This window comes from Sorex araneus, chromosome X (genome assembly GCF_027595985.1).
Source record: "Sorex araneus isolate mSorAra2 chromosome X, mSorAra2.pri, whole genome shotgun sequence".
Classification (NCBI taxonomy): Eukaryota; Metazoa; Chordata; class Mammalia; order Eulipotyphla; family Soricidae; genus Sorex; species Sorex araneus.
In genome coordinates, this window is record NC_073313.1 from 204,376,921 (window position 1) to 204,400,509 (window position 23,589).

Consider the following 23,589-nt stretch of genomic DNA (forward strand, 5'->3'; position numbering starts at 1 on the left):
CCCAAAAAGCAAAAAAAAAATTTTTTTAAAAAAAAGCTCAGGAGAAAGGAGAAGAGGTGGTGTCAAAAGGAACTTGAAAAATCCTTCTCTTTTTTTTGTTTTTGAATGGTGATTTCTGACTTCCAAGTAGTACTTAGGGGTTTGAAAGATGTTAGAAACTTGAGTAAAATCAAAAACAAGAAGAACCTGAAGGGAACATTTCCTCAGCCTCAAAGGCTGGTTTTAATTCAGAATCTAGAGCTGACTTGTGTCTCTATTAATACCTTCTGTCAGAGGACTCAGGGTTCTCCCTTGAAGTTTAATTTACAATGAAAATCAACCGTGGAGTCTGTCTGTATTGAATTCCACTGGTTCCTCTTTCAATTGGATGGAGAGAGAGGCAAGGTGAGGCCCCACTATATCTGAAAAGTACTAACACATCATCACTGCCAAAATTCTTGTTGTTGACTATCTACTCATGATTCTGTAATTCCAAATGTTCTAAGCTCCTAAGAGGATACCTTTTGCCGACTTCCTCCCAGAGTTTTCATTTTCCTCTTATGGCTGTTCCTCTTGTGACAGTTCTGCAAATGGATCTGTCAGGAGGAGCTGTTACTAAGTAACAAAGTTCCATAGTCTCAGTTCCAAAATTCCTCACGGACCATTTCAATTCTCCCTGAAATGAGGCTCTAATGAAACAGCCCTGACATGGAACCATGAGTTTGGCCCAATTCTTTCTATTCATTTGTGAGTGAATCTCAGTCAATAGATAATTATATATTTGGCTTCTCTCTACATGTAATGCTACAGCTAGATGTTTTCTAGAATGAACTAAAGAAAAACTCAGAATGATCAGAGATAGAGACAAATCCTAAAAGGTACAAAGGATACATTAAAATGTTAAATAGATACAAGGCAATAAATTGGAGGTAAAATCACACTGTGTCTTTAAAAGAAAAAGTAAAAGAAAATTTTCTAGAAATATTATGAGGAATGACTCTTTTGGGATGCACACAGTGACACGCAGGGCTTACCCCTGTCTCTGGTCAGGGATCATTTCTGGCTGGGCTTGGGGACCTTATGCAGTGACAGGTCAACTATGTGCAAGTCAAAAGCCCTAGGCACTGTAGTATATGTCTGGCCCCAGGAAGGTCTTTTAAATAAAAAATGTTTCATGGAAGAGATTTTTTTAAATAGGAAACTAAAGGAAATTGAGCAGTGTGGGAGTAATGAGGCATTCGAGCCAAGGTGTAGAGTTCTAGCAAGGAGCAGAAGGTGGAAATGGAATGATTAAGTGAACAAGATATGAGAAAAAGATCCTGGCCAGAGGGAAGGACATGAAATGGAAAGCTGATGGAAAGTTGCTGATGCTGATTTGAAATGCAGTGGGTGGGTAGGGCAGGCTCCTTAAGAGAAGAGCTGCAGAGTGAAGAAGAATAAGATGAGGAGGAGGGTGAAAGATTGACTGGAGAGAACCAGAGTCCCCCAGGAGTCCCTTCACAGCTGTGCTCACGGTGTATGATGCAGGTAGCAATGCCTTCCCTTTGGAATTAGTTTTTATAACAATGAGGCGAAGTCCATTTTTTCATAAGTGTTTCAAAGTTATATATTGAAAATGACTATCCTTTCACCATTAAATTGTTCTTACTTGTTTTTGTGAAGCAAAACTCATTTTATTGAGAGAAACTTTGAGAGATGTGAGAGAAAATCTCTCCTCAGACCTTTAGCAACAGGAAGAGGATACAAGAAGATGGATTTGGGGCCTCAGGTCAAGACTGTTTTCCTGGAAATATGGTCCATAGTTGAGAACAAAGGTCATCGCTATTCCCTGGTTTTACACCTCATGGGAGACAGAATGCACTTTACCCTCTCCTGAAACTAGGAGGCAAAAGGCATCTCCCAAAGAACCACTCATGAAGTTTGGAGGCATATCTATACAAAAAGTTATATATTGACAATTTCTTTCCCTGATCTTGTGTTTGTATAGCTACCAAAAAACTTAAACCCTTTCCTTCTTTAAAGAACAGATAGATAACTAGAGAGCAAAAAAAGTGCCATTATGGGAAATTGCTTTGTTTTGTGTCCCCAGTTCTTTAGAAAAACAGAAAGATTCTTGATTATCTAAAGTTGGTAGAAGAAATTAAGGGCTTTCCCCGCTAAACCAGATACCACCATGAGCATTCAGAGAATGAAACCTCATCCAGCGGTGGGGGTCTCTCTGCCTGTCCTCTCGACTTCCTCCCTCCTCCACACAGATACCCAGAGATATGTGTAAGAGAAACCTCCCAAATAAATGGCACAATTACTGCAATAGTCGGGAGGCGAAACGAGATCTGAATTGATATGCTATAGCTGACCTCTTTTCCCACTCTTTGATGACTGGTAACATCTGAGTGCCAGCAGAATCTCTTTGTCCAAACAGAGAATGAAATTTGTAAAAGTTCATGATGATTCTGAGAGCACTTAAACACACCAAGTATGTGGACATTCCTATGATTTATGGTCTGACTTGAACCCACCAGTCTTTGAAATCTATTTTAATAAGTTGGGAAATTCAGAATGACGACATTCCACTTAGAATCCCATATTCCCAGGACGCAAATAAAACCAACATTTATTAGTAAGGAAATCATAAAAATCAGAGTGGGGATAAGTGAAATAAAAACAAAAGTAACAACTTAAAGAATCAATGAAAGTAACAAATAGCTTTTCAAAAATATAAATAGAACAAACAAACCTTTATCTAGGTTTATAGAAGAACCTCTAATAAACAGAAATAAAAGGAGAAATTGTAATAGATGACATAGAAATACAAAAGATCATATGAGGCTGCTCTAAATTCATTATGCCAGTGAATTTCATATTGGATATCTATCTAAAAAAATACTTACACAAAAAGTTTTGTTTACCCCACTATAGATGCCAACATTATTTACAATAGCTGAAGTAAGAAAGCAGCCACAGTGCCTGTTGATAGATGAGTAAGTTAAAAAAGATAGAGTACATTTGCATAATAGAATTATTTCAGGTATTGAAATGATGGAATTTTAACACTCCTAGGAAAAGGAGGTTGAAGAAATTATGCAAAGTGAAATAAATCAAGAAGGAAAGAGACAAGTATTGGATTATTTCATCTGACTGTGCGAAAGAAAGTTGTGAAATTAATGAACAGACGAACCAAATAAAAAGACAAATCAGTGGACATTGGCGATAAATTTTTTAATTTTTTTAAATTGTATTGAATCACTGTGAGATAGTTACAAGCTTTCATGTTTGGGTTACAATCACACAATGATCAAACACCCATCCCTCCACCAGTGCACATTCCCCACCACCAATATCCTGGGTATAACCCCCCTTTCCCACCCTCCCCCTGCCTCCATAGCAGACAATATTCCCCATACTCCCTACTTTTGGGCATTATGGCTTGCAACACAGACACTGAGAGGTCATCAGGTTTGGTCCATTATCTACTTTCGGCACACATCTCTCATCCGGACTGGTTCCTCCAGCCATCATTTTCTTAGTGATCCCTTCTCTATTCTATCTGCCTACTCCCCTCTGCTCATGAGGCAGGCTTCCAGCTATGGGGCAATCCTCCTGGCCCTTGTATCTACTGTCCTTGGATTTCAGCTTCATGTGAGGTGTCAGCCTCATTCTATACTCCACAAATAAGTGCAGTCCTTCTATGTCTGTCCCTCTCTTTCTGACTCGTTTCACTTAGCATGATACTCTCTATGTCTATCCATTTATAAGCAAATTTCATGACTTCATCTCTCTTTGACAATAAAATTAAGGTTACCAGAGAAAGGAAGATTGGGGAGAAGACAAATTGGAAAAAAAATTATTAAATTTTTTAAATAAAATTAAAAAAAAAGAAATTCCTTCTTTAACTTCGAAAAAATATATGCATGAAAACTGAAAGTCCGTGTTCTGAATGAGGGACAGTGTAAAGCTGTTAGGTGCCAGAAAGACCCACGTGGAATTCCATATATAGCAGATGCCTGAAATTGATGGTTAGGGAAGGTGCTGGGGCAGGGGTGGGGTGTCTCCCCCTGAAGACAGCCCATGGCATCAAGCACTGAGAGTACTGGGAGCTCTAACTCCCACTGACTTCCAGAAGTGGCTTAAGGGCCGTGGGGCTCTGCGTGAACCTGGACCCATTCTTCCTCATCGGGCTGCATCAACCTACCTCGAAGACTGAGGGAAGGTCTCCACTGCTTCTGTGAGGTGCTGCTGTCATTTGACAGGCTGCAGGAAGAAACACAGAGAGTCCAAGCAGCCTTTCTCGACAGCCACAGGAAAAACTTCACGCCTCCCTTTCTGTTTTCCCATTTGGTAGTGATTTTCAGCCCCTGTGTAGTAAAAGAATCCTTGATTTTTTTTTTTCTTTTCGGGTCACACCTGGCAATGCACAGGGGTCACTCCTGGCTCTGCACTCAGGAATTACACCTGGCAGTGCTCAGGGGACCATATAGGATGCTGGGAATGGAACCTGGGTCAGCCGCCGCGGGCAAGGCAAATGCCCTGCCCACTGTGCTATTACTCCAGCCCCTGACTCCTTGATTTTCTATGAGAGTAGAACGTGTGTGATGTGGTTGAGGAGGAAAGAGAACCTCTCTTGACATTCTGTTTGTTTTGTTGTTGTTGTTCTAACCTATCCCTGTTTAGGGTTTAAATTTGTTTTGTCTCCAAGTGCTATTTCCTTTTCCTTCAAATGCAAGCAGCTTAAGTGCTTTTCCCTTTGTAAAGACTACCTGCTGTTTGTTCTATCCCATGTGGAGTGGGGATAAGGAATCCTGGATGGGGTTCAGGGGATAGGTTGACTTTGTAACTGATAGGTTTAAAACTTTTAAACCAACTTCTGATCATTTCTGCAAATGAGAAAATTGCATGAAAGAGAGCTTCCTGGTACAGAGGTCTGTTTTTGATAAACAACCTTACTTTTACCTTATATATTTGCTTTGCAGTTACTGTGTTTAAAAGGAGGGCAGAAGAGACAGCTCAAGAGAACTACCTCTAAGTATAAAAGAAGTATAAAAAAAAAATATAAACCGCATGAGGGAGGCCTGGGTTTGATCCCCACTACCACATGGTCTCTCAAGTGCCAATGGAAGCAACATCTAAGCACAGAGCCATGTGTAGCCTCCAAGCACCTCTAGCTATGGTCCCAAAATAAAATATATAAATGTATCAAAATATGGGGACTAGAGGAGTTAAGCACAGGCCGTAAGGTGCTTGCCTTGCATGCAAATGACACCAGTTCTGTTTTCAGTACCTATGACTCCCTGAGCACAGCCAGGAAAGATTTTGAGCACAAAGACCCTCCGAACACCGCTGGGTGTGGCCCGAACCACTCCTCTCAAAAAACAAAACAAGAAGTAAAAAGTGTAAAGACTATGTCAGTGATAGTTGGAAATAATCACTATGGACAAAAACTGAGTGCTGAAAGTAGGTAAAGGGATATGCACAATAATCTTTCAGTACCTGCATTGCAAACCATAATATCCAAAATTGGGAGGGGGAAGGTGGAGAGAGAGGGGAAAGGGAAAGGAGAGAGAGAGAGAGAGAGAGAGAGAGCGCCCTGCAGACTGCAGTGGGTGCAGTGGGGAGAGGTGGCAGGAGGGAAACTGAGGACATTGGTGATGGGACACTGGTGAAGGGACATTGTATGAAACCCAATCGTGAACAGCTTTGTAACTGTATCTCACAATGATTCAAAGAAAAGTATAAAGAAGTAAGTTGTCAGTCTATTTGGACAGCTGCTTTAGCAAAATGCTGGGTAACTCACAGACAACAGAAATGTATTTCTGCCTGTGAGGTTTGCTCTGGACAGAATGGGGCTGATGAGATAGCAACATTTATGAAATCAGAGTCACTCTGTCCCCAGCACGGAAGACAGGACTTATGGTCCACCTGGCGACAGGAAGCCACTAGGTTGCATTCCATGCTTCCTCACATTCATCCTCTGCGGATAATAGGCCAGACTAAGCAACTGTTCCGCTGGTCCTTCTCCCCTTTTCCTGCCCAAGTAAACTTAAAAGCCCTGGGAGAGAAATTTAGACTCTGTAGCTGTGTCTGTGCTGGACAGGGTTCCCAAATCTATCACTCCAAACTATGGAGGCTGAAAAGGCCAAGGCCAAGGCTCTTGCAGGTTCTGGTGTCTGGGCAACTGCCCGCTGGTCCTAATGCTGCCTTCCACTGCATCCTCACCAGAAGGGAGGGACAGAGAGGCTCTGAGGCTTCTTCTCAAAGGTCTGAATCCCATTTATGAGGACTTCTAGTCATTTTGCCAAAGCCCCACTGTCAAATACTATCATCGTGGAGGTTTGAGTTCAACATATGAACTGGACAAGGGAACAAAAGCATTTAAACTAGAACATATGTAAAATTAATTGTACCAATATATCCTTGGTAATGAGGTAATTGTTCATACCAAAACTATAAATGCCAATACTATTAGAAACAATTATATAAACTAAAATAATTAATTTTGGTAGGACGTTTGTCTTGCGCGTGGCTGACCCGGGTTTGATTCCTCAGTCCCTCTCAGAAAGCTCAACAAGCTACCGAGAGTATCCTGCCCGCACAGCAGAGCCTAGCAAGCTACCCGTGGTGTATTCAATATGCCAAAACAATAACAACAAGTCTCACAATGGAGACGTTACTGGTGCCTGCTCGAGCAAGTCTGAACAACAGGACGACAGTGCTACAGTGTTACAATATATCCTTAAGATATTAAAATATTCATTCACTATGTAAATAATAAATTATAAGGAAAACAATTTATTTTTTAATATCCCTTGCATTTCTGTACTAAGTTCCTGAGCGCTAATGTGTGTTTTACATTTATGGCACATCTGAATCTGAACAAGCCCCATCCAGGCCACTGGAGTGCTCTGCTTCACTGAGTGTCTAGAGAATTGCTGCCTTGGCCCTAGCACTGCATGGTCCCTGGTGGTCTCATTCTGCTCTCAACGCAAAGCACCAATGTGCTCTAGGGCCCTTCTTATGGCATCTTAAAAAATACCTGGTTTCTTTGTAAAATATAAGACTGTAGCCCTGAGCTACAGTGAGCTCTGACTTTTCCTTTATGAAATAAAGTGGTATGACGCTCAGGTTTGGCTTCTGACATTGCCCAGTAGGCAGGAGAAGTGCCCACTCTGGAGTCTCGGCATTCTAGTGCTACCTTTCCTAAAGTTCTCTCCGATCTCTTGACAAGGATGAAGCAGTCCCATATTCTCAGCATCCAGAGAACCTTTCCCCACAGAATGGTGCATGAAATCCTCAGTGTCTAGTACGTGAGGAATAAAAGGTGAAGAAGAGAGTTCCAGAGTCCAGAGTCACAGGGAATTCTGCTGATGAATATCCAACAGGTGTCTTCACTGCAGAAGCACCAAGAGATGAACAGTGACCCCTGGGCTAGTATCACATTTCTGTGAAAAACATCTTGAATGTCAGCAGTCACTTGGGCCCACAGAGAAAATGTTGCTCAGAATGTTTCTCCATTGGACTTTGTTGTCCAGGCAATCTTTCATTTTGGGTAAATTTTCTCAAAAAATTAAAAATAATTTTTTTAGGGGTTGCAAGAGGCTGATCTAGGTTTCTCAGTACCATATGTGGTTCCCCAAGCCCACCAGGAGTGGTCTCTGAGTATTGCCAGGTATTGTGCCTCAACCCCCAAGACTTTTTTTTTTTTTAATTTTGTAAGGAGGCCTCTCCAGCAGGGGCTGGGCTCAACTGACTGTGCTTGGGAATGCTCACAAAGCTGGGAATCAAAACAGGGACCCTGTGTATTTGTATGCGCTTCAGCACTTTGAGCTATTTCTATGGGCCTCTTTGTGGGTGGGTTTTAGTGGGGGTTTTTTTTGCAGTGGGGGGGTGGGGAGGGAGGTCTTCCAGGTGGTGTTCCACAATGCTCAGGTGGTCTTGTGGTGCCAGGGATCGATCAAAACCCACTGTATTCTATCTCCTGGCTCCCTCCTTGTAGCTTTTAAATCCATTTCCAGAAATTCCTCAGGCTCCCCTTGCTTGCTGGAGACTCTTCCCACTACGTTCTTTCAAAAAGAAAAACCAAAAATTTAATAATAAATTGGAATAATGACTCAAATGTTGGGAATGTTAATACCTAGCTATGAATTCAGATTTACTATCTCTGACCAACACATGTAAATTGTTCTTTCACAGTTCCTAAATGCAACAGTGAACATATCTTTTATTTTTTTAATGGCAATTCAATTTAGAACCATTTTGTTTTATTTCTCCAGTGATCCTATCAAGTGTAGCAAATATGGCAGCTTTGATTTTTCCAAGTGGTCAGAAATGCAAGAGAAAGACATAGTTCTCTCAGCCAGCATTCTTCTTATTCATTGGAAAGAAATATGTTCTCATTTAAGATGAAAGGTTCTCTGCTTTTATTTCAAAGCTCATATTGGAGAAAAAGTCTCAAGGCCATTTACACTTTATTAATTCATCCCACTATAAAATCCCCATTATAATGGGGCTTTTAGGTCATTTCCTCCCCAACTCTCCCAAACATACACCCTTTACTAAAAGATAACTCCAGGCATTTTAAATCGAACTATTATAATCATCTCACTACTTAGAGATGGATCACAATTAAACATTCTGCCCTCCCCAGAAATTTGGGCCATGTTAATAAGAAACTGCATTTTTTTTTCTTTAGAGCACAAGCCCAGCTTCTAACAGCCTAGCCCATATGTTTGGAGTATATAAAAGTTAATCATTTTTTCCCTGGTGCCAGCATGTTGTGTGCGAAGAGGCGCTGTAAAGCACAGCTGTGTGGAGTAACAATTGTGAACTTTACTGGCTTGCACATGTGAGGCTCCAGTGAACCAAACAAAATGTCACTGAACTGCATTTGAGAGTTGGAAGTGGAGAGAAGACCACTGAGATTTTCATGAAGGTCCACATGTAGCAGTCATTCCATTCTTTGCTTGTCACAAAAGTGGTCCAAGTGATGCAAAACCCAACCCCAAATCAAGCCTTTCAGAGAGTATTAGGTATGGTTTAAACAGCAGTAGTGGTTCCTGTGTGGTCTTTGGGATCTTTGTGCAGCTGACCCGGTCTGATGTGTCAGTGACCCCCCGACAAATCTTGACACCATTGAAAATCAACTGAATTTGGACTGAGTTTGGCTCAGTAGGCTGACCCATCAATGACTGAGTGGTTTACTATGAGTATGACCAATGCCACGAAGTGACCACACAGCCTTCACTGGGCCCTTCCCAGTTGATGGACTATGCCCGCATTCCCTAGGCTCTGCCCTGTTCTGACCTCCCAAAAGCAGCTCGAGTCCTTCCTGTCCCAGTTTTCTCTCATGGTAGACTGAAACTATGGCTCACAGGGTTGTCATTAAGAGTTGTCACCAGCACTCAGCACAGCATCTGCTATTTTGTCATCATCCAAATAAATGCTAGTATTTAACTGTTAACTCTGTTCTGTAGTAGAAGGAAGAATGGTGACATAAGTGGATTTCTACATTTATTTTCTTCTCTATGGAGGACTTTCTTAAAGAAATTTTAAAAACTATATAGGACTGTGCATTTGTTCTTTTTCTCTTTTGCATGAGTTTGCAATTTCTGAGTTTTAAAGAATAATACTTAAGAAGATAAACAGAAAATAGTAAGATTAAACCCTCCAAACCAATATGCTCAGTTTATACACCTTTTTAGTCATTGAACTCAGCATTCACTGAGGCTCTAGTAAATAGTTGAGTAGTCCATAAAATTCTGATTAGCTAGAACCTCCTAATTTTTTAAAAAGAAATTGTATTAGAGAATCACTGTGATGTACAGTTACAAACTTATGAACTTTTGTGTTTGCATTTCACTCATACAGTGATCGTTTACCCATTCCTCCACCAGTGCCCATTCTCCTCCACCAATATCCCACTATCCCTCTCACCCTCCCATCCCCCACCACCCCATCCTGCCTCTGCGGCAGGGCATTCCCTATTGTTCTCTCTCCTTTTGGGTGTTGTAGTTTGCAATAGAGGTATTGAGTGACCTTCATGTTCTATCTAGAGTCTACTTTTAGTTCGCATCTTCCAACCCGAATGGGTCCTCCCAACATCCTCTACTTGGCATTCCCTTCTCTATTGGAGCTGCCTTTCCCCCAAGAATGTGAGGCCAGTTTCCAAGCTGTGGGGAAGACCTCCTGATCCTTATCTCTACAACTTTTGGGTGTTAGTCTCCCACTCTGTTATTTTATATTCCACAGACCAGTGCAATCTTTCTATGTCTTTCTCTCTCTCTCTTTTTTTTTTTTTGGTTTTTTTGAAGGGGTCACACCTGGCGATGCACAGGGGTTATTTCTGGCTCATGAACTCAGGAATTACTTCTGGCAGTGCTCAGGGGACCATATGGAATTCTGGGAATTGAACCCGGGTCGGCTGCGTGCAAGGCAAACACCCTACCCACTGTGCTATTGCTCCAGCCCCTCTCTTTCTGACTCATTTCACTTAACATGATACTTTCCATGTTGATCCACTTATATGCAAATTTCATGACTTCATCTTTTCTAACAACTGCGTAGTATTCCATTGTGTAGATGTACCAAATTTCTTTAACCAGTCATCTGTTTTGGGGCTCTCTGTTTTTTTACAGATTTTTGGCTATTGTAAACAGTGCTGCAATGAACATAGAAATGCAGATGTCATTTCTACTATACCTTTTTGCCTCTCCAGAATATATTCCCAGGAGTGGTATTGCTGGGTCAAATGGGAGCTTAATTTCTAATTTTTTGAGGATCGTCCATTATTGTTTTCCAAAAGGGCTGAACCAGTTGACATTCCTACCAGCAGTGAAGGAGAGTCCCTTTCTCCTCACATCCACGCCAACACTGGTTGATTTTGTTCTTTTGGATGTGGGCCAGTCTCTGTGGTGTAAAATGATATTTCATTGTTGTTTTAATCTGCATCTCCCTGATGATTAGTGACGTAGATCATTTTCTTTTGTGTCTTTTAGCCATTTGGATTTCTTCTTTGAGAAAATTTCTGTTCATTTTCATCCCCCATTTTTTGATGGGGTTGGGAGTTTTCTTCTTGTAGAGTTCAACCAGTGCCTTGTATATCCTTGATATCAATCCCTTATCAGATGGGTATTGGGTGAATATCCTTTCCCACTCTATAGGCTGTCTTTGTATTTTGGTCACTGTTTCTTTTGAGGTGCAAAAGCTTCTTAGTTTAAGGTAGTCCTATTTGTTTATCTCTGTTTTCACTTGCTTGGCCAGTGGTGTGTCATCTTTGAAAATACCTTTAGCTTCAATGTAGGACCCCCTAATTAATAATGTTTTTGTAAATCTCAAAACACAAATTGAAAAAGTTGTTGCTGCTAAGCTAAATAAAGTGATTAAACTTAAACTAATATGTCTTGTTTCACTAGGACCTCTAAAGATCTTGTGACCCCACCCATATCCTCTGCACCAGCAACATCTGCATCTCAACTTGCCACTGCAACTCTATTAAACTATGAATTTAATAGAAACTCCTTATTTCCATTTATCCAGCCCTGTCTGATGAAACCCAGGTATTAAGTGAGAAAGCAACTTATTCAAGGTCTTAATAAGTGGCAAGGCTGAGACAGAGCTGAGGCAATTGAACCCCAGAGCTCACTATATTAACCCTTTGCTATCTAGGCCTCAGACTACTTAAGCAAGGAGTCTAAATAAAGTGTGAAGTAGCCAGAGAGGAGCAAATGCTTCAGGGTGTGTGGAGGGAAATGAGGGCCTCTGGGCCTGCTCCCTAGGCTTTGTATGTTGTGTTAAATAAACATCTAATGCCTAGGGCCAGGACATAGGCCAAAGAGTGAGTTCACATGATGATTTTCGTGGTGAAGGACTGGCTTTGATCCTGTGTAGGACATACACACTAGCAGGGAATGGTTCCTGAGCAGCACTCTCTGTGGCCCAAACAAAATAAAATTTTATTTGATGCCATTGATTCATTCCTTCACTTTTACAAATATTTATCGAGAGCCTGCTGTGTGCTAGGCAGACTGTGTCACGTGTTAAGCACAGGGGAGCAAGTACAATGGGCTTCCTGCCTGCCCTCATGGAGCTTAGACACCTGTGAAGAGTCACAAAACTCGGGGCATTTGGGTTCATTGGAAGCTTTTAGTGTGACATCGAGGAATATCTTTGTCTTTGATGGAACATTCACTGGAAATGTCTAAGTAATTATTCATGTGGATTTATTATTCATCTCTGGTGCTACACAGGTTAAATAGTGCACAGTTTATTATCTATCTCTTCAATCTCCCTAGGATAATGAGCTGGGGTGTTCTTGGGTGACTGAAAGGAGATACAGAAGTTTGCCAACAGTTACGATCGAAGGGGAAAAGGCAAGAGTAGAAATCACCTTAAGTGTGCCTGTCATTGAGGCAGACTGCTAGGTGGAGGGAAACTGGAGACATTGGTGGAGGAAAGCAGACACTGAAGGAACTGGTGTTGGAACATTATATACCTGAAACCCAATCATAAAAAAAGACAAAAACAAAACAAAGCAAAAACATCCTCTGTAAATTCACAGTGACTACATTTTTAAAAAATTGTTTTTAACAAGTTAAAAAAATGTTATTCTAGTGCGTTGTAATGTGTTCGGCAAACTGTTAAGTGTCTACTGTGTTTGGTCCTAGTCCTGGACTGAAGCGATAGAACAGCGGGTAGGGTGTTTGCTTTGCATGTGGCCAACCTGGGTTTGATTCCTTCGTCCCTCTCGGAGAGCCCCGCAACCTACCAAGAGTATCCTGCCCAAATGACAGAGCCTGGCAAGCTACCCATGGTGTATTCGATATGCCAAAAAAGTAACAACAAGTCTCACAATGGAGATGTTACTGGTGCTCGCTCGAACAAGTCGATGAACAATGGAATGACAGTGCTACAGTGCTACTGTGTTTAGAGAACTTTGCAAGTCTTTTTCTTTTTTTATGGGGGTCCACACCAGCTGTGCTCAGGGTTTACTCCTGGTTCTGTGCTCAGAAATCACTCCCAGAAATCTCCTCTGTGCTCAGAGAACCCAATGTGGTACTGCAGATTGCACCCAGGTGGTCTGTATGCAAGACAAACAGTTAGGATCCGAGGGGAAAAAGATCTTTCTTCCTTTTCTTTTTCTTTCCTTCCCGTTTTGCTGTTATTATTGCTATGATCAGTACTGCTTTTGATTTTATTTTTATATATTTATTTATTTATTCATTATTTATTTTATTGAATCACCATGAGCTAGTTACAAAGTTACAAAGCTTTCTTCTTTCTTTCTTTCTTTCTTCCTTTCTTTCTTTCTTTCTTTCTTTCTTTCTTTCTTTCTTTCTTTCTTTCTTTCTTTCTTTCTTTCTTTCTTTCTTTCCTTTCTTTCTCTCTTTCTCTCTTTCTCTCCCTTCCTTCCTTCCTTCCTTCCTTCCTTCCTTCCTTCCTTCCTTCCTTCCTTCCTTCCTTCCTTCCTTCCTTCCTTCCTTCCTTCCTTCCTTCCTTCCTTCCTTCCTTGCTTCCTTTCTTTTTTGTTTTTTGGATCACACTTTGCGATGCACAGGAGTTACTCCTGTCTCTGCACTCAGGAATTAACCCTGGCAGTGCTCAGGGGACCATATGGGGTGCTGGGAATCGAACCTGGGTCGGCCACGTGCAAGGCAAATGCCCTACCCACAGTGCTATTGCTCCAGCCCTTTCTTTCTTTCTTTCTTTCTTTCTTTCTTTCTTTCTTTCTTTCTTTCTTTCTTTCTTTCTTTCTTTCTTTCTTTCTTTCTTTCTTTCTTTCTTTCTTTCTTTCTTTCTTTCTTTCTTTCTTTCTTTCTTTCTTTTTCTTTCTTTCTTTCTGCGGGTTGCAATGTAACTTTATCGATGGTACACGACAAAGCCCCTGCCCTTCTTCAGCGGTTGGAGATGGAAACTCGAGGTCAGGAGATTCTCAGTGTGTTGGATGAGAAGGGGAAGGACTCCCCAGCAGCTGAGGGCCTCGCTCTTCCTCTTAATGCTCTTGCTGGGGCTGCTGGTCCTGTGGGGGTGGGGGCACCTACTCCCTGGAGGCTGTGTAGACCATGAGGTCCACCATCGAATTGCCATAGCCAAACTCATTGTCGCACCAGGAAATGAGCTTGACAGAGTGATCATTGAGGGTGATGCCAGCCCCAGCATTGAAGGGAAAGGAGTGGGGGTCACTGTTCAACTCACAGGAGACAACTCGGTCCTCGTTGTAGCCCAGGATGCCCTTGAGGGTCCACTTTCTTGATGTTGTCTCCTTTGGCAGCTTTCTCCAGGCGGCAGGGCAGATTCACGATGGACACGTTGGGGGTGGGGACACGGAAGACCATGCCGGTCAGCTTCCCGTTCAGCTCTGGGATGACCTTGCCCACGGCCTTGGTAGAGCCAGTGTCAGCGGGGACGATGTTCTGGGCCACCTCTCGGCCATCACACTGGAGTTTCCCAGAGGGGCCGTTCACGGTCTTCTGGGTGGCAGCGATGATGTGAACGGTGGTCATGAGCCCCTGCACCAATCTGAAGTTGTCGTTGATGACCTTGGCCAGGGGCATCAAGCAGTTGGGGGTGCAGGAGGCATTGCTGACGATCTTGAGGGAGTTGTCATACTTCTTGTGGTTCACACTCATCACAAACATGGGGGCGTCAGCAGACACAGCGAAATGATGACTCTTGGCACAACCCTTTAAGTGGTCCCCAGCCTTGTCCATGGTAGTGAAGACCCCAGTGGACTCCACAATGTACTCAGCACCAGCCTCACCCAATTTGATGTTGGCGGGATCTTGCCCCTAGAAGATGGTGATGGGTTTCCGCCATGTAGTTGAGGTCAATGAAAGGGTCATTGATGGCCACAATTTCCACTTTGCCAGAGGTGAAGGCAGCCCTGGTCACCAGGTGGCCAATACAACCAAATTTGTTCACTTAGAACTTGACCATCTTATCTCAGGATGCAGCTGGCACTGCACAAGAAGAGACAACTTTTGTATGAAGAGGAGGAGCAGAGAGCCTACAGTTACAAAGCTGTCATGTTTGAGTTTCAGCCATACAATGATCGAACATCCATTCCTCCACCAGTGTACATTTTTCACCACCAATGTTCCTAGTATCCCGCCTGACACCCTCATCCCACCCCTCCCCCTACCTCTATAGAAGACAATTTCCCTCTCATTCTCTTTCTACTTATGGGAATTATGGTTTGCAATACAGATACCGAGAGGTCATAATGTTCAGTCCTTTACTTTCAGCACACATCTACCATCCTGAGCAATTTCTCCAACCATCATTGACTTGGTGAACCCTTCTCTGTTCCTGCTGCTTTCTCCCCGAGCTCATAGGCAGGTTTTCAACTGTGAAGCAATCTTCCTGGCCCTTGTCTCTACTGTCCTTGGGTGTTAGTCTCATATTATGATATTTTATATTCCACAAATGAGTGCAGCCATTCTATGTCTGTCCCTCTCTTTCTTTCTTTCTTTCTTTCTTTCTTTCTTTCTTTCTTTCTTTCTTTCTTTCTTTCTTTCTTTCTTTCTTTCTTTCTTTCTTTCTTTCTTTCTTCCTTCCTTCCTTCCTTCCTTCCTTCCTTCCTTCCTTCCTTCCTTCCTTTCTTTCTTTCTTTCTTTCTTTCTTGGTCACACCCGGCGATGCACAGGGGTTACTCCTGGCTCTGCACTCAGGAATTACTCTTGGCGGTGCTCAGGGGATCATATGGGATGCTGGGGATCAAACCTGGGTCGGCCGCATGCAAGGCAAACACCCTACCCGCTGTGCTATCGCTCCAGCCCCTGTCCCTCTCTTTCTGACTCATTTCACTTAGCATGATACTCTCCATGTCCATCCACTTATAAACAAATTTCATGACTTTATGTCTCCTAACAGCTGCATAGGATTCCATTGTGTAGATGTACCAAAGAATTAACCAGTCGTCTGTTCTCAGGCACTTGGGTTGTTCCCAGATTCTGGCTATTCTGAACAGTGCTGCAGTGAACATACAGGTGCTGATGTCATTTCTACTGTGCTTTTTTGCACCCCCAAGATATATTCCCAGAAGTGGTATTACTGGGTCAGATGGAGGTTCAATTTATAGTTTTTTAAGGAATGCCCACATTGTTTTCCAAAAAAGTTGGACCAGTCTGCATTCCCACCAACAGTGAAAAAGAGTTCCTTTCTCTCCACATCCACACCAGCACTGGTTGTTCTTTTTCTTGTTCTTTCTGATGTATGCCAGTCTCTGTGGTATGAGATGACATCTCATTGTTGTTATGATTTGCATTTCCCTATGAAATAATGTATCATAAGGATTTTAGTTTCATGTTTTTAATTTCATCTGTCTCACTCTCTCACTTCAGGGATCTTTGAAGATGTACTTTCTTAAGCCTGGATAGACTTTCAGAGCTGGAGAGAAGCTCAGGACTGCTCACCCTTTGAAATCCTATTTGCATCCTGTTATAAATCTTACTAATGAGCTGAGTCTTCAGTCTGTATGATGTCACTTTAAAAATGAGTCTTCTTTTTTAGAGCAATCTAGTTACACAGAAGAATTGAGAAGACCCAGAGATTTTCTAAGTACATCCTACACCCACACTTGCATAGGCTCCCTCTCCCATTACCCACACCTCCCACAAAGTGGTACATTGGTTTTATCCAGGACTTGTACTGATTGAGCTAAAAACTGTGCTACCGGATGTAGATATTGGTCTGATCTGGAATAAGTAAGTCTCATATTTCAAGTGCTGTCAGATAAAGTGGGCATGGATTTATCTTTTTCTTTTTTTATGAATAGGAATAAAGTTTTCTTGGATAGATATCAGTAGTCTAGGCTCCAGAAGTTTATGCTCACAAAATTCATTTTGGAAGCCACGCTGTTTCTAAGCAAATTTCACCAAAATACTCGGGAAAGGCAGAAAATACCTGGAACTTTTTAAAAGCTAACTTTATCTAGTGAAGAGTCTTGTCATTAAGATATACTGAGGGACTGGAGTGATAGCACAGTGGGTAGGGTATTTGCCTTGCACGCGGCTGACCCGGGTTTGATTCCCAGCATCCTATATAGTCCCCCGAGCATTGTCAAAAGTAACTCCAGAGTGCAGGAGCCAGGAGTAACCCTGTGCATCACTGGGTGTGACTAAAAAATAGCACACACAAAAAAAGATATATTGAACTGGCAACTTTCACCCACGGGGCAGTTAAATGGAGAAAAATGACTAAAGCTTCTCTGTTGAGAAAGTTATGAAAGTGGAGCCTTGTTACTACTTTGGAAGGTTCTGATGATTTGTTATTATTTGCTGAACTGACATTCTGTTTGTGAGTTTTAAATCTTAAGGAAAAAAATGAGGTACTATTCTTTCACCTGGTCTGCAATTTTAACATCTTTGGCTCACAAATTTTTGAAGCTTTAGGTCATGTTGTAAAGGCAAAGGAGGAAAATTTCCTGAATGCATTGTTTTGATTTCCTTCAAGCAGAGAATTTAGAGGTGTTAATTTTGCAATTCCTTAAGATACTAAAAATCTGCAAATTAAATTCAATATAGAAATGAGAAAAGCATTTTTCTGGGGTTTTGAATTTCCCACATGTACAATAAAGGCAAGGCTGTATGTTCTGAAAGAGTGAATTTGCTAATTGTCAATCTTCAATAAACTAACTGGGAAAATAGAGTGATTTACAATTTACTTTTGATTCCTTCTGTTCATAAATCTATATCACTCTCTATATGTGTATATGTGTATATACATGTACACACATACATCTTTTTTTATAATCTGAATAGGTCTATTAAAGTATAAAATTATTTGATTATAAAGGGAAATGTTGGCTTGATGTTGGAAAATGTATCATAGATAATGCTTAAGTATCTGTATTAAAAGTTTGTGATAAAATCTCATTAGATATTTAAAAACATCACCTGAATATTCATAGAATACTCAATATAAATGATATATCTGTTCATTATTATAACACATATTAAAAATTCTTAATAAGCCAGGAATAAACAGACAATTATTAATCTAGTAAGGATCAGTGGTAAGGTGCTAAAATTTTTTTCTTGCCTTTTTAAAAAAAATTAATTAAATTTTTTTATTGAATCACCATGAGAAAAGTTACAGAGCTTTCAGGTTTAAGTCTGAGTTATACAATGATCAAACACCCATCCCTTCAACAGTGTACATGTTCCACCACCAAAAACCCCAATATACTCCCATCCCACCCCTCCCCCGGTGTGGCTGATGATTTTCACTTTACTCTGTCTTTACTCTGATTACATTCAATATTTCAACAGAAAACTCACTATTATTATTTGGAATTTTCCCCCAACAATCAGACCTGCCGAAAAGGCATCATTTGATAATTTGATTTCCATTGCTGAGAATGAAGAGCATAAGTTTTGGATTTCTGGTATTTTAGTAATTAAGTCCAGAGAAATTTCTGCCAGAAGTCGTGTCACTGCAAGTTCGTACCTTTGTTTAGTGGGCTCTAAAAGATGATGGTCGCCACTTGGCCTCCGAAATTGCCACGCCACCTCTGAAAGGAAACGCCTAAAGAGAAAAACCTTTCCCCTCCTGGGGCAGCATGGGGTTGTACCTTAGTTCACAGTCTAGAGGCATTTCTGCAAGAAGCCACTGAATTCTGAAAGTAGTTAGTGGACCTCCGGGATCATGGTCATTCGGGAACGGAGGAGCCGTTTGTGTGGGGCCGCTCGGAGTCTCGTCTGTATATCTTTATTCATATAAATAAATTACCCATGTTCTTCACTTGAGAATTCTTCCACACCCCCACTCCTGCCCTTATATTAACATCCAAACTCATAGATAATGCAGTGGAGAATATATAAAAACTGCAGAACAAAGTATAAGCGTACTCTCTTTTAATTTCCTACAATGGTGTCATTTGTGGGGAAACTATTTTTTTTAATTCATTTATTTTAAATTAGAGAATCACCGTGAGGGTACAGTTACAGATTTATACACTTTTGTGCTTATACTTCCCTCATACAAAGTTCGGGAACCCATCCCTTCACCAGTGCCCATTCTCCACCACCCGTAAACCCAGCGTCCCTCCCACCCTCCCCAATCCCATCTCCCCCCCACCCCACCCTGCCACTGTGGCAGGGCATTCCCTTCTGTTCTCTCTCTCTAATTAGCTGTTGTGGTTTGCAATAAAGGTGTTGAGTGGCCTCTGTGCTCAGTCTCTAGCCCTCATTCAGCCCGCAACACCCTTCCCCCACATGGCCTTCGACTTCAATGTAGTTGGTGATCGCTTCTCTGAGTTGCCCTTTCCCCAGAACGTGAGGCCAGCCTCGAAGCCATGGGGTCAACCTCCTGGTACTTATTTCTACAGTTCTTGGGTGTTAGTCTCCCACTCTGTTATTCTATATACCATAGATGAGTGCAATCTTTCTATGTCTGTCTCTCTCTTTCTGACTCATTTCACTCAGCATGAAACTTTTCATGCCCATCCACTTGACTACAAAATTCTTGACCTCCTTTTTTCTAACAGCTGCATAGTATTCCATTGTATAGATGTACCAAAGTTTCCTCAACCAGTCATCCGTTCTGGGGCATTCGGGTTTTTTCCAGATTCTGGCTATTGTAAACAGTGCTGCGATGAACATACATGTGCAGATGTTGTTTCGATTGTACTTTTTTGCCTCTCTGGGATATATTCCCAGCAGTGGTATTGCTGGGTCAAATGGGAATTCAATATCTAATTTTTTGAGAGTCGTCCAAATTGTTTTCCAGAAGGGCTGAACCAGTTGGCATTCCCACCAGCAGTGAAGAAGGGTCCTTTTCTCCCCACATCCTCTCCAACAGCGGTTGCTTTTGTTCTTTTGGATGTGTGCTAGTCTCTGTGGTGTGAGGTGGTATCTCATGGTTGTTTTGATCTGCATCTCTCTGATGATTAGTGATGTAGAGCACTTTTTCATGTGCCTTTTGGCCATTCGTATTTCTTCCTTGGTAAAGTTTCTGTTCATTTCTTCGCCCCATTTTTTGATGGGGTTGGATGTTTTCTTCTTGTAGAGTTCAACCAGTGCTTTATATACCATTGATATCAACCCCTTATCTGATGGGTATTGTGTAAATATCCTTTCCCTATCTGGATAGTCTTTGTATTCTGGTCACTGTATCTTTTGCGGTGCAGACGCTTTTTAGTTTAATGTAGTCCCATTTGTTGATCTCTGTTTTTACTAGATTGCTTAGTTCCGTGTCACCTTTGAAGATACCTTTATCTTCAATATCGTGGAGGGTTTTGCCGACCTTGTCTTCAACGTACCTTATGGTTTGTGGTCTAATGTTGAGGTCTTTAATCCATTTTGATCTGACTTTTGTGCATGGTGTCAGGTCAAGGTCTAAACCCATTTTTTTGCATGTGGTTGTCCAGTTGTGCCTGCACCATTTGTTAAAGAGGCTTTCCTTGCTCCACTTCACATCTCTTGCTCCCTTATCAAAGATTAGATGATCATACATTTGGGGTTGTGTGTAGGGATATTCCACCCTGTTCCATTCGTCTACGGCTCTGCCTTTTTTCCAGTACCATGCTGTTTTAATTGTTACTGCTTTGTAGTAAAGTTTGAGGTTGGGGAGGGTGATGCCTCCCATCATCTTTTTCCCAAGAATTGTTTTAGCTATCCTTGGACGTTTGTTATTCCATATGAATTTTAGGATTGCTTGATCCATTTCTTTGAAGAATGTCATGGGTATACTTATAGGGATCGCATTGAATCTGTATAATGCTTTAGGGAGTATTGCCATTTTGACAACATTGATTCTCCCTATCCACGAGCAGGGTATATGTTTCCATTTCCTCATGTCCTCTTTGATTTCATGGAGAAGCGTTTTGTAGTTTTCTTTGTAAAGGTCTTTTACTTCCTTGGTTAAGCTGATTCCGAGGTACTTGATTTTCTGGGGCACGATTGTGAATGGGATTGCTTTTTTCATGTCCCTTTCCTCTGCCTCATTGTTTGCATATATGAAGGCCATGGATTTTTGGGTATTGATTTTGTAGCCTGCAACTTTACTGTATAAGTCTATTGTTTCTAAGAGTTTCTTAGTAGAGGTTTTAGGCTTCTCTAGATATAGTATCATGTCGTCTGCAAATAGTGAGAGTTTGATTTCTTCCTTTCCTATCTGGATGCCCTTAATCTCTTTTTCTTGTCTAATAGCTATCGCAAGTACTTCCAGTACTATATTGAAGAGGAGTGGTGAGAGTGGGCATCCTTGTCTTGTGCCTGATCTCAGAGGAAAGGCCCTTGGTTTGTGGGGAAACTATTTTAAGGTGTCTCAGAATATAAAACAAATCTTTGTTATGGATTGGAGGGAATGGTTGTATTAAGTTAAACTAAGTTATTTTTTTAATTGAGGAAATATTGGTTAATAACATTATATATTTCAGGAATATAGACATAGTTACATTTCTATTATGCTTGTAATCAAAAGTTTAGTTTCTGGGACCATAGAGACCCCAGTGGGTAAAAACATTTGCCTTGCATGCAGCAAGTAAAACATTTGTTTTAGTGGGTAAAATATTTACCTTAATTCAGCAGGCTCAGGTTTAATTCTTGGCGCCACAAATAGTCCCCTGAGCATTAGAGAAGCCATCCCTAAGTAGAGAGACAGAAAAAAACCCTGAGCATTGCTGTGTGGGTCCCCCCATCTCTACTTTACAGCCAAAAAAAAGTCTAGTTCCTCATTATACAACAGATCCCTTTGCTCTATTTACCCACCCTCTTCCTCCTTCCCTTTTAACAACCAATATATATTTTAATGCACTATAAGAGGAATTTGGGGGAAAGTTGTTTATTAATTTGTTTGTCTTTCACATATGCATGAAGGGACACACTATTGTCTTTTCGCACTCGAAGACATTATTTTATGCATAATACCCTCTATATTTCTCATGTTGCAAATGGTAAGATTTTCTTTTTTTTTTCAGGGGGGCTCCACACTTGACTATTTTCAGGGCTTACTCCTAACTTTGTGCTCAGGGATTACTCCTGGCAGGGCTCAGGGTGGGGCAGGAATTCCCTGGGGGGACAGGAATTCAATTTCTGGGTTGCTAGGAATTGAACCTGGATCAGTCATGTGCAAGGAAGTGCCTTATCTGCTACACTATTTCTCCAGCACCTCCAATCTCTTTTAAACTTACACACACACACAACTGGAAAGTATAATCCTTTGTGTGTTTTACATGATTTATATCCACTCAACTCTTTGTGGGCACTTAGGTTGTTTCTAACCCTTGGTTTTAATGAGTGATTGCTGTGAACATGGGGTGCGTATATTATTTTCATTTGGGGGAAATACCTAGTAGTGGATGGCTGGATGGCTGAATAATATGGTATCTTTATTAATTTTTTATTTTTGAGAAATCTCTATAGATTTTTTTCATATTGGTTATTCCAGTTTACATTCCCATGAACTGTGTATAAGGGATTTCCCTTCCACATTTTTCATCAGCACTTGTTTCTTGTCTCCTGAAAAATAACAATTCTCAAGGTAAGAAGTACTATCTTCTCTTGTTTTAGATTTGTATTTCCCTAACAAAAAAGAGAGCCTAACATCTTTTCATGTGCCTATTGGTCATTTGTATGTCCTCTTTGGATAAGTGTCTATTCATGTTCTTTCCGTTTTTAAAAACCTATTTTTTAAAACTGGTCTAAACTTTTTTTGCAGCTGTTAAGTTTTATGAATTCTTAATAAATTTTAGATAGTAACATCCTTTATATAATTCTCACATGAATGTTTCATACAATGATGAAATTTGAAGCTGGATTATTTCGTTGTACAGAGCTCTTTTATTTGACATAATTCCATTTTCTTACTTTTGTGTTAGTTTTTCTAGCCTTTGAGGACATACCCACAAAGATATCACTAAGTCTATGCCAAAGAGCTTGACATATATATTTTGATATATGTTTTATGGTTTCAGGTCTTATAGTTCAGTTTAAGTAATTTATATATGTGTAAGACAGTGGTCTAATTTCATGTGTTTACATATGGCTGGCTGTCAAGCTTCCTTAGCATTGTTTATCAAAGAGCTTTTTCTGGGGCTGGAGCCATAGCACAGCGGGTAGAGCATTTGCCTTGCACACGGTTGACCCAGGTTCGATTCCCAGCATCCCATATGGTCCCCTGAGCACCGCCAGGAGTGATTCCTGAGTACAGATCCAGGAGTAATCCCTGAGCATCGTCGGGTGTGACCCAAAAAGCAAAAAAAAAAAACAAAAGAAAAACAACCAAAGAGCCTTTTCTTATTCCATTTTATGCTTCTCTGTCATAAATCCAATAATTTTTAGTATACAAAATATAGCAATATGTCATATGAAACTACTAAATTTGCATTAAAATGCAAGTTGCAGCTGTATTAAATGAAAATGTCAATCTTTGCAAATATTGCACCAGCATAAATCTGTAAGTGGATACCCTGAACATTACTCATGATCCAAATAACTTAAGATTCTTGTGAGTGGTGTGCTGGATTAACCACTGTATATCTTCAGTATTGCAGTTTTTTTATTTTACAATTCATGTATTTATAGTCTGTGGACTGACTCTTTGATGTAATCTTCAACTATAGCTTCTTCTCACATGCCTCACTATCTCTCTGGGTTTATCTTCACTATCAGTTCTTTA

General features: G+C 41.0%; 1 protein-coding gene and 1 pseudogene across 1 annotated transcript in view; one reads left to right on the top strand and one right to left on the bottom strand.

Annotated features, from left to right (window-relative positions):
* MYO3B (myosin IIIB) overlaps window positions 1–23,589 on the top strand; it is a 460,143-nt gene that overhangs the window by 216,696 nt on the left and 219,858 nt on the right. The gene's annotated exons all lie outside the window — the stretch shown is intronic.
* LOC105943095 (glyceraldehyde-3-phosphate dehydrogenase-like) lies at window positions 14,006–14,904 on the bottom strand (annotated as a pseudogene).